The sequence below is a fragment of the Podarcis muralis genome, chromosome 1 (assembly GCF_964188315.1).
Source record: "Podarcis muralis chromosome 1, rPodMur119.hap1.1, whole genome shotgun sequence".
Lineage (NCBI taxonomy): Eukaryota > Metazoa > Chordata > Lepidosauria > Squamata > Lacertidae > Podarcis > Podarcis muralis.
The window spans coordinates 67,798,161-67,810,363 of NC_135655.1; the positions used below are offsets into that span (position 1 = coordinate 67,798,161).

Sequence of the window (12,203 nt, forward strand, 5' to 3'; positions counted from 1 at the left end):
AAGTTTTATTCCGTTTGGTTTTTTTTAATATATATAAATATATAATTTATTTATTTGTTAAATTTCTATGCCACCTTCATCCAAGGATCACAGGGCGGTTTACAATATAAAAACACAAGAACAGTGGCGTAGCGTGGGGGGTGTAGGGGGGGCCGGCCGCACCGGGCGCAACATCTGGGGTTAGGGCAAATCCACAGGTTAGGGGGCGCAAATCCACGGGTTAGGGGGCACAAATTACTTGCCTTGCCTCGGGTGCTGACAACCCACGCTACGCCACTGCACAAGAATACATAACATACTAACAAAACAAAAAAAACCCACACAGTTTAAAAGGCGATCATTTTTATTATTATTATTTCTTTTGCAGTACACACAATTCACACCCTCCAATATTCCCTAGCGGAATAAAGGAACATTGTTGTATCTGTGTAGCACCTGTATTCTCACACCAAGGATCTTTGCAGGAGCTGGCACCACCATATCCCACGTTGCTCTTCACTGCCTGCTTGTGATCTATTTTCAGTGTCTCTGCATTCATGGGTTAGGCTCTTGGTAAGTGGAGACAGGGCCTTTCCACTGGTGGTATCCTGATTATAACAGCATCATTATTCCATGTAGGTCCTGCCTCAAAACCTTGCATTGTGGATCACTCCTGCTCAGTTTTTCAGCCATTCAGCCAGTCATTACATACTGAATTTTATTTGTATGCCGCCTTTCCACAATTCAAACCATGCTCAAGGCAGCTTACAACATGAAAAAATGCATAACTACAACAAAACAAAAGTATTCCTTCAAGAATAAACTCAACTTTAAAAGATACAAAACCAAATAGAACAATTTCCACATAAATCACAACAAAATCTAAAACAAAGATTTAAACAAACCAACAGCAATAACCCCTTCAACAAAACCCCCCCAAACATCACCCCAGCCCAGGAGTCTGTTCAGCAGCCTCAACTTTTGTATCTGGAGTCAGCCCAGGCTCCGCCCACCCAGGCCAGGTAGAAATGGCCTACAAAGCAGGTCTTCCAGGACTCACAGCCAAGATTGTCATAACACATTCCATAATGCTATATTCTGTGTCCATCTGTCCCCTCAACTGTCAGTCACCATTCTATGCCAATTGAACGTGGTCTCACTGGGCAGTTATCCAGTTCTTGCTCCCATGCCCAGATTATTTTCCCCTAAGTATTTTTCTTTTGGTGTGTCTGCAAACCTCAGGACTCCACTCAGAAAATTCCATACAAGTGCTAAATAAATAAAACATGAGGGTTATACTTCTTTAGAAATGTGATTTTTGGGGGGGGAAATGCTTACATGTTGAACAATACAGGGCTATACATCCAAGATTTATACTTATCTGTTGAAGCCTTATACCCCAAAGAGCAGTCTTTTTAATTAAGACTCTTTCAGCAAAGCAAATAACATCCTCCCATCCTCATGGCTCAATTTTGCTTTGGACTGAGATGGATGAGAATCCATAACAGAAATCAGCTGTTTTCTTCAGCATGCTCTAACATCTGCCTTTTTATTTCCTTTACATTGAAAGTCATTATATGACATTTATTGAAACTGTGAACTACAATTGCCACCCATTAGCCTTGCTGTTTAATTGCTGTAAGATCTTTTCCCCTTTTTGCTATCCTTTTGGTCCAGCTAGATCTATCATTTGTCTTAATTTAGAATTGTAAGCTCATGCAGAAAACACCAATTCTGAAAAGTAGCTAATTCTGAATAGCCAAATGTGGGCTTTATATTTAGAACTGAGTGTTCATTACAGGAACTGGGATTTTTCAAGGTACCAGACACTTCCTGCCAAAAAATGAAATGAAATAAAATGGAAGAAAGCCAAGGCAGGGCAGATTTTAAAATCTACACCTTTATTCTATGCTGAACATGAGGGGGGTGGGAGTGAGACTCTAGACTGTCTGTGTTTTCTTTAAAACACACTTTAATGCAAGTGTCTAGACCAGCCTTTCTCCACATTGGGTCCCCAGATGTTGTTGGACTACAACTCCCATCATCCCTAGCTAGCAGGACCAGTGGTCAGGGATGATGGGCGTTGTAGTCCAATGACATCTGCGGACCATGGGTTGAAAGAGGCTGGTAAAGAAGCTTGGATTAAAGTGCTTTTTAAAGAAAACACAGACATTCTTACAGAACTTGGCAATTTGTTGCAGAAATGAATCACAGTTTGTATCATGCTTTTAATGGACAGAGCCACTGGAACCTTTTGTCTTCACAATTATCCTATGAAGGCTATGAATATTATTACCATTTTACATATGGGGAAAGGGATGTGTCCAGTGGTAGTGATGCTGGACCCAAACAATGCTTTTTTAAAGAACTGAAAGGGGTAGGATGAAGACATAATTGCCTTTGGTGTATGGAGTACGGGTCTTCTTATCTTGGTGACCTTTCTGATCAAACACAATCCACCACAGGGTGAATGTCTAAAAGTGTGGAGAACCACTACCAGGAGGCAGTAGCTGATAAGGGAAAGGGCCATAGTTCAGTAGCAGAGTGTCCACTGTGCATGCAGAACGTCCCAGTTCAATCCCTGACATCTCCAGGTCTGCTGCCTGATTCCCTGCAGAGAGCTGCTGTCAGTCAGCATAGACAACAGAAAGCTAGATAAGCAAATGGTCTGACTCAGTAGAAGGCAGCTTCCTATGTTCCTAACTGAGCTAGACAGGCCAGTGGTCTGACTCTGTAAAAGGAAATTTTCAGTGTTCCAAAACACAGAAACACATTTAGGGGATTTCCCTCCATGCCACCGTGAACTTCTAAAACAAAGGCCTGTGTTGGTGTGGCTAAAAAAAACATACAAAAAACCCTTCCCATTTCTCTGACAGATCACTGAATATAACAAATAGCTTGCTGCATAGCAAACTGCCACAGAAGCAGAGTAAGAGCAAAGAACACTGTCTCTGTGAATGGTCTTATTATTGCTACATCAACCTTTGCTGGAAACAGGCATTTCGTTTAGCTGATGAAATTCGGGCAGGCATCCAAGGCTTGTTCTATAATGTACAAAAAGATATGTGAAATTCCCCAGATGGCCATATAGCATCCCAAACTCAGGTCTGATGCCCAGTATTGATTAGCGTAGGGAGTCATTTCTGACCGACCGGTATAGTGTGGCGTTGGTGCTCAGAAAAGGACAAGTGGAGTCATATCCTGAAGGGATAGAGTGAAATCTATGCTTTGTGCATTTTCATTGTGCCCAATGCTAATGGACCTGCGCCTTACAGCTGGAGGTAGATATTCATATGGGTTAGGCAACATGGTGCCCTCCAGACCTTTGTGGACTGTGACACCCATCAGCCACAACCAGCATGGCTGATGATCAGGAATGATGGTCCACAACCGCTGGAGGTCACCATGTTGGCTACAGCTGCCATGCATTGACTGCATCCCACTCCCTCACCTGAACCATTTCATCCTGCTAAATTTTCAAGGAGTTTGAGAAGCCACCAGTTTATGCCTGAGGAGCAGGTTCTTCATTAAATGGCAGGGAAAGGGGCAGGTTGACCAGGGGTGAAACCACGCTGCCTGTGTACTTGTGATGGAAACAAAGTGGCATGGTGCGACACTTGTGTCCATAGAGTGGAGACGTTGGCAGGGGTGTGTGAAATATGTCCTGTACATTCTCCTGGGATGAAAAGAATAAGATTGCACCACCAACCAGCAGCAGTTTTCACTCTGGAGAAGACCAAAGATACAGTATATCGACTTGACTCTAAAGATACGGCTGTTTCTGAGATTGGTGGAGATGTGGAAAGCACAGCCCCATAAACTGGGGTAGCGAAGTGACCTTGGATGCAGGTTTCACATGCTAATGGGACGACTTCACTGGATACAACCCCCCTCACACACACACTTGGAAGCCCCCTGTGTGTGCAGGCTCCTCCATACAATCAGGAGCCATGTTCAATTGTGGCTTCTGACTGTAAGGGGGACCCTACACTGGATAAATATTTGATTAATGCAGCGCTCCCATTCAGAACTGCTACTGAATGGGTGGAGGTCATGAGACCTGGTGGAGATGTTCATGGGGGTAGGGCCCTGGTTCCTCTCCACCTGTTATCTGAACTTATAGAACAAATGCCTGGAGAGGGCAACCACACACAATGCATTTTGTTTTTGCACTCCTGTTCTTTGTGACTTTTCAGGTAAATCTACTTAAATCCAGTCTCTCCTGCTAAAACCTCTTCTCTTTCGCAATCACACCTTTACCTTCTCACACAACTGTGTGGCCTGTTCCTGCTGTGCTCCTTTTGTTGTCCTCCATCAGAGATCCTGGCCTCCCCCAGTTACTAGAGCCAAATGCACACAGGTTCCATGTCTTATTTTACCAAGCTATACCCTAGCAGCATTCTGTCCTTTCAGCAGCTTCTGCAGCTTTCTAATTTATTTTCATAGACACTTTCCGGATCTAGCCAGCTCTTATTCAATTACACTATAATTCTTTTCCACATTATGGAGTGGTTTATGTTCCTTTCATTTTGCATAAACAACACTAAATCAAAATCTCTTTGTGTTCTGTTTCATTAAAGACTGATTACCGTGTTTGTTTGTTGTTCAACAATAAATAGTCTGGCTTAAAATACCCATCTGAATGTTTTTGTTTAGCAGGCATTGAGTGTACTTATCCTTTACATTTGTATGATTTTTTTAATTTAAAAAATCATGGTCCTTGCAGGGATAAGCAGTTGAAATGACGGCTGCTTGTTGCTCTTGAAAAGCTTGCCATTTTTTTTACATACCTTTGTGGGAAACATGAAGAATGGGGAAAGTTCTCAAAGCTTATATGAAACTTTGATTATGTAATGAGGATACTGCTCAGCTGAGTTACATGCAACACATTTCTACCTCCTGCCATTTGCTTGATTGGCATGTTTCACATTCCTTTTTCAGTTTGCTCTTGGAGAAATATCCTGAAAATATGCAGCTGATAACAGAACCATTACAAAACTGTGTTCAGCTCTGGTGCAGATTTAAAAAACACCAACTTTTTATCCAACTTTATGGTTCAGTTCTAATTGACAAACTAATTTTGAACCAATTGTTTGGTAGGAACATAAGAAGAGCCCTGCTGGATGAGACCAAAGGCCCATCTAACCCAGCATCCTGTTCTCACAGTGGCCAACCACGTGCCAGTGAGGAGCCCACAAACAGAACCAAAGTGCAACAGTGCTACCCCCACCTGTGATTCCAGAAACTGGTATAAAGAGTAGGGGTGAGGGAGTAATTTGATTAGATAGACAGACAGATAGATGATATGGATATGCAAACTTGCCTAATTACCGTATTTTTCCCTCTATAACACGCAGATTTTTTCTCCTAAAAAGGAAGGGGAAATGTCTGTGCGTGTTATAGAGCGAATGTGTGGTCCCTGGAGCCAAAAAATCAAGCAAAAGTCAAATCGCGAGTTACGGAGAAGGGAAACCTGAAAAGAGGAAGTGGCAGCTTTCCTGCATTCTGCCTCAGGGTCTTACTGCCCACCCTTCTCTGTTTCGTTGCTGTGATTCGTGAAACGGAACAAAGAGCAGGGAAAGCCCCTCCCCTCCAGGCAAGCAGAGTGTCGTTCTTTCTAATTCCTCTCTGTGCTCCGGTGCTGCTGGGGGAGAGGGAGAGTGGGGGAGGGAGAGGGAGAGTGGGGGAGGGGGAGAGAGGGGGGAGGGAGGGAGGGAGAGAGAGAGAGAGAGAGAGAGAGAGAGAGAGATATGGCTGGCTTGGGGGGGAACTTTTGCCTTTCTTTCCTCCCCCCCCCCCCCCGTTAAATCCCTCTCCAGCATTCTTAGCCAGCTGCTTCTCTGCACACCCCTCTCATGTCCCTTCTTTGTTTTTCCTTCGCTCCCCACTTAAAATGTGGTTACAAAGCATAGATCAACATGGATCCTCAGGATCTTTGCATTGGGTCACCCCAAATTCACCATCAGATCACATAGCATGTCCATGGCTACAGCCTGCACCAAAAAAATCACGCACCCACTGTTGCCTGGGGCTGCAATGGTGCAAAAATGTGGTTAAAAAGCATGGATCCACATGGATCCTCAGGATCTTTGCATTGGGTCACCCCAAATTCACCATCAGATCACATAGCATGTCCATGGCTACAGCCTGCACCAAAAAAATCACGCACCCACTGTTGCCTGGGGCTGCAATGGTGCAAAAACGTGGTTAAAAAGCATGGATCCACATGGATCCTCAGGATCTTTGCATTGGGTCACCCCAAATTCACCATCAGATCACATGTCTGTGGCCACAGCATGAAGCACAAAAATGATACATCCACTGTTTCATTCAGAATGTTTTTTCCCTTGTTTTCCTCCTCTAAAAACGATGTGCGTGTTATGGTCAGGTGCGTGTTATAGAGCGAAAAATACGGTAACACTTTCTGAAACAATATGTGAACTAAAAAAAAATGCCATCCTTAAAAGCTCATGCATTTCTGAATTTTGCACTGCAGTTCTCCATCCAAGTAATCTATACAAAAATGCATATACTGGGGCAAAGCATGCATTTAGTGAAAATAACATTCAAAATGTATTGTATTAGAGGAAATTGTTTTGCAAAAATGTGTTTATTAGGAGAAAATGCACTAAAATTCTAATACATTTTCATTAGGATTTTTTTTTAATAGCAAACTGATATGGAATTGTGGAAAACTAAATTTAAGATTAGTAAAATGAGAAACTGAGAGAAATCTTAATTGACATATTTGGCTATCTCTCATACAGAGGCATACTGCCTCTGAGCATAGCTGTCAACCATCCCTTTTTTGCGGGAAATTCCCTTATTCCAGTGCCGTTTCCCGTTGCTTCCCGCTGCTATCCCAGATTGTTAGATATCCCATAGACTGTCTCCAGGACAGGTGAGGCTGCTGATCCCTTATTTTCAAATCTGAAAGTTGACAGCTATGCCTCTGAGGATGGAGGCAGAACATGGCTAGGAGCCACTGAGAGCCATATCCTTCATGAATTTGTCTAATCTTCTGTTAAAGTCATCCAGGTTTGTTGAAAAAGGTTCAGACACTATGAAGTAGTTTGCAACTAGCTCAAATACATTTCATATAAATAAATAAGAACATTCCCCCCCTAATGATTAGTTAGTGGTCTTTGATTTTATTTTATTTTTAATTATTATATGTAGATATAATTTCAGAGTGTTCACAAGTAGGGCATATCCCTATGGTTTCATACTTATTTAAAAGGGATTAGACCAATTAATGGAGGACTGCTCTATCAAAGCCGTGATGGTGAGGTGGTGAATGGAGAAGTACAAACCAATTTGCCACACATTTCTATTTGATCCCTTGAGACACTTTAACAATTGCTTTTTGCTTCATGTCAAAGACTGCATACTTATTCCTGATGGTTTCAAAAAGGCAGGGAAATATGTTTCCACCCAATTGATTGGTATTTCCTCATTAATGGATAAATACTTAAGTGGCTATAGGCTTATACAGTGCTTTTTTCTTAAAAAAAATATGTTTAGGGGTACTCTCATTTTCCTACTCATATTGAAATACTGCCCCTCAATGAGGCCAAACTTAGATTCACAAAATGTTTAGGGGTATGTGTCCCCCTGCATCCCCCCCAGGTAAAAAAGCACCCGGTTTATATGAAATTGTCAGTGCCCAAAGCAGGGTCCATTTATAGTAGTCCTTAAACTGATCTTGCAGATTTTCTCCAATGTGAAATATAGCTTTATAAACAGGTTTATGAGCATACTCGTTTCCAAAGTACCAATATTTTGCAGGTTTAAATACTGCAAAGCAATATTCCTTGCTCTTGGTTCATGTGGCTAAAGAATACAATTTACAGTGACACACAGCTGTCTTGCCAAAACACATTACTGACACCTTAAATCATTTGCACAAAGTTGACCTAATGATGTGATAAACAGAGAAGCTTATTCACAGAGGGTTATGGAGCACATTCTTCTAAATAAATGGCCGTTTTTGCTATGAAATAACAAATGCTATGGTTAAGACACAAAAAAGCAGTCTACCAAAAAGTAAATGGTACAGCAACAGTCCAAGATGCAATCTCATGGGTACCCCGGAATTTCTTGCAACTGTCAATGGTCCAGTAACCATGGTTTATGAGCTACTGCAAATGCACTGATATGGGCTGTTTCGCTCCTCCCCCCTAGCATGGAGAAAACAAACCATGATCCCTGGCATAGTGTTATATCCATCATATCATGTGGAGAATTGAACTTAAGATTGGTAAAATGAGAAAGTAAGAAACCAAAATTGCCAGATTGGCCTGTCCCTAAACTGATGCACTAATTTTTCCAACATGAAACTATCAAAGACAAAAAACACATTGTGCCACATTTGGTTTGGTTATTATATTCCAAACTGTCAAACCCATTAGAAAAAAATATAGATGTTTTGTCGCTCTCAGATTTGGAGATTGTGCTTAACATGCATTTCTGTCTGAAGTGCTGTTTCATCAGTAATTCAGAATTCTTGGGTTAATCTATTATGTTAAGCATGGGGAAGATCATCCCAATTAATAAGTTCATAAAACAACCATACAATTGCTGGGAGAGAAGCTTTTTAGTTTCATTTAACTTCATGGAGACCTAGAGCAGTGACCTTTAGCAGATGAAACACTTACAGAGAAGAGGAAAACACTGCTCAGAAATCACTTTACGGACAAATTTAGCTGAGACAGGGCAACCTAATACATTCATCCCCATGTGCAAGGACAAAATTCACCCGAAATGGATTGTAGTGAGCACCTTTGCGCGCAAAGACACTGTCCGCTAGAAGTTATTCTGCAAGTCTGGCTAAAAATGGCCTTACTAGCAATAATGTATTTATACCGAAACAAAACCCTTAGGAATCAGTAATACCCTTCTAGGAACAGGCACAAGATATAGCTGAGGGAACAAACTAAGAACATTGCTGTAATATCTAATAGGACGTAAGTGTGTTCCGTACACTTTTCAGGGGGGCAAAGTTTTGCTATGAGGCTGCATTTAGAGAAGCAAATGGATCAGTGTGTTCTACAGTGGTATAATCCCATGAGAACTGTGCAACACATGAATACAAGCATAAATGGAGGCTCTAAGAAGTTACTCTTTCAGTTGCTGCTTAGAAGCTGTAAATAAGGGCAATTTAGAACTGTGTGAAATACCAAATTAAATTTCTCAGGATTTGTTTTTCACAGCAAAAAGGTAACATTTGGGGGGACATTTTTTTTTTCCTGCAAAGGGACAGCACTCACCTCAGGGAGGAAATGTTTACTGAGAAGTCAGGGTCTCATCCCTCTCTCTGGGCAAAGCGATTGTAAAGAGTGAGGTGGAGGGACTGCACTCGGCACCCACTTCAGTGGAGTTGAACATTGTCCATTTTCAACTGGTCCCACGTAGATGACCTAAACTGGAGGGAAGGAGCGCGTTAGAGCAGGTGAACCACTTTGCAAACAGGAATCTCTCATTTCAGCTCAGTGCAATGCAGAACTATAATTTTCCTGGCATGCTTTAAAGGAAAGCAGTTTGTACTTCCACACAGCAACAGGGTAAAAAGGATAAAGATTATAGGAAGTTGTCTTCCACTGAGTCAGACTGTTGATACATCTAGCCCAGCACTGTTGACACGTTTTTAGCAGAGGTTCTCTAGGGCTTCAGATAGCAGCATTTCACACACACACACACACACACACACACACACACACACCTGGATAAGCCAGGAATTGAACCTGGAACCTTCTGTATACAAAGCCAATGCATCACAGCCCTTCTCCCTTATACATTTAAACAGGTTTTTTTTTCTTTTAAAAAAAATGTTTAGGGGTACTCTCATTTTCCTACTCATATTGAAATGCTGCCCCTCAATGAGGCCAAACTTAGATTCACAAATGTTTAGGGGTATGCGTACCCCTGCGTACCCCCCAGGAAAAAAAGCACTGCATTTAAAGCTACAACAACAGCATGTGGTTTCCATTCCAGTGAGGCAGGGGCAACGAGATTGGCCTATCAAGAGCACGGAAGCCCAGGTGAATGTACGCATCGGTTCACATAGGTCTCCATACTGGGGCCAGTGCATTTTCATTATTGTCTCCTTTGACTGAAGAAATACTGTTGAAGTTTTGGGATTCTAACAAATAAAGTGAAGGCCCCTGAGTTCTGCTATGATGGATTGTGCTAAGCGTATTAAGGTTAAAAGGACTCTAGAAAAATATGTTCAGTTTCATAAGCACGTGGAAAAGGGCTAAATCATCTTGGCATGTGACAGACATGCATCCGAGACTACAGGGTGGCTTGGTTCGCTTTTCAGACGGCAAGCTATGATTAATATGCACCTTGCCATTCTCTATCTGATCTGCCTCATCTAAGATGACAATAAAGAACTACAGCGCACTGTGCAAAATAAATACAACAAAACACAGAGCTGTCAGTGCTTTTCCTCTCCTGTGATGTACTTTCCCTTGATAGACAGAACAGAACTGGTCTGTCACAAGTAATAGCCACGGCAACGGCAAACCTCGGGGGGGGGGACCCATTTTGAAAATGCAAAGAGAGATAGGCTTTATTTCAGTGAACTGAACATGTTTAAGTTGTTCTATGTTTAAGTTGTTCTATGTTCATCCTTTTTTTTTTTTTTTTTAGATTATTGTTGGTTTTATTGATATCTTGCTTTTTACTATTACATATAACAGCATGGGCTGTGGGCCTTACTGTGAGAGGGAGGAGAGGCAGGCAAACCAGCTAAGCTAGCCTCTCCTACTTTGAGCCTCACTACTGCCACCTAAGGGGTGTTTTTATTCTCTTACCGCCTCCGCTAAACCACCCTGTTATTTTTTCCTGTTCTCTTCACTTCTACTAATGTCTTTTTAAAGCAATCAATTAATGAGCCATACTTTGGGCGAGGATCATTTTAAAGCAGATTGACCCACAAGAGCAAATGAGAAAACTTAAAACTCAAAAAGTACTCTGTTCAAGAAAATCACATTGAATGATATAAGTTTGAAATTAATGATCAGAGGCTGAGGAAATAAACTGGCAAGAGCAAAATCTGCATGATTGTATCACCATCGTTTCTTCCAGGCCGAAATGAATCCCATTGTAAACATCATGCCATGGTGACAATTAACCTCTGACATTTCTACCAGCTTTTATAGGGAAGGCTATAAACACAGACTCTGTGTTTACAGGCCATAAACGACCATGTTGTAATTGTGTAATTACCTTAGGAAAAGGTGGTAAACATGATTTAATGAATGGGTAATTGGTGGTTATTTCTGGTTTTTAACCACTTTGGAACGAGTACTCTTAAAGGAAGATAAAGTACTTCAGCATCTTTAAAGTACAAGTCACTAAGAGGCTGTAAATATAAGTGGGTAGTTTTAGCCAGAAATCTGCCTTTCACTAGAATTGTTTATTTCTGCAATAGAAGCCCCCAGATTGGATATAGGGTAATATTCAATGCAATACTCAGAGTAGACTCATTAAAATTAATGGAAATCCATTGATTTCAGGGGGTATAATCTGAGTATGACTTAATTGAGTATTTATTTATTTCACAGAATTTATACACCGCTTGGCTGGGGCAGGGCGGGGAGCAAACAGACCTCAAAGTGGTTTACAAACAAAGTTCCTCCCATTATTTTGATGTCCTGTAATTGATTTTCATGCGGCTCTGCCAGCTGCTGTTTTAGATTTTATTACTGTTGTTACTGTAAAACCACCCTGGGAAAGTTTCTTTACAGTGTGGGGTAATTAATGATGATCATGAAGATGTTGTGAGGGACAAGAATTTATTTTAAAATATCAGTGCCCATGCCCAAAGGACTGTGGTATATAATTTCAAAATAGGAAGGTGTTTGTCTTTCCCATATAATTGGATACACTGTGGATAATATACACAGCGTACCTGCAAATTTTGTCACATGTGAAGCAGCCTAAAGGCAGTTTTTTACATCTCCTCTCAAGATCATTTCCCTTTCCGTCTTCCCAATCAAAACGCTAAACATATGAAAATATTACAAACTTAATGAAAACAAAGCAACCATGTTGAAAAGTGTTGCTGGGGGGGGGGAGAAAATGGGGAGTGAGACTCCTGAAGAATCAATTAAAGAGAACTTTCAAAGGATGTTCACTGTCAGGCAATTATGTAAATTATTATTAATGAGCGAATCAGTTGCTCCCAGTGTCTGATCTTAAGTGTGATGCACATGTGT

At 41.4% G+C, this 12,203-nt stretch overlaps 1 long non-coding RNA gene across 1 annotated transcript; it reads right to left on the reverse strand.

The window, feature by feature from the left end:
* Positions 1-559: 559 nt before the first annotated feature.
* Positions 560-9,741, reverse strand: LOC144327528 (uncharacterized). Its single transcript, XR_013392639.1, has 3 exons — positions 9,249-9,741; positions 4,240-4,319; positions 560-1,250 (listed from the first exon to the last, which is right to left on the reverse strand). It is a non-coding gene; the product is annotated as an uncharacterized LOC144327528 (long non-coding RNA).
* Positions 9,742-12,203: the final 2,462 nt, after the last annotated feature.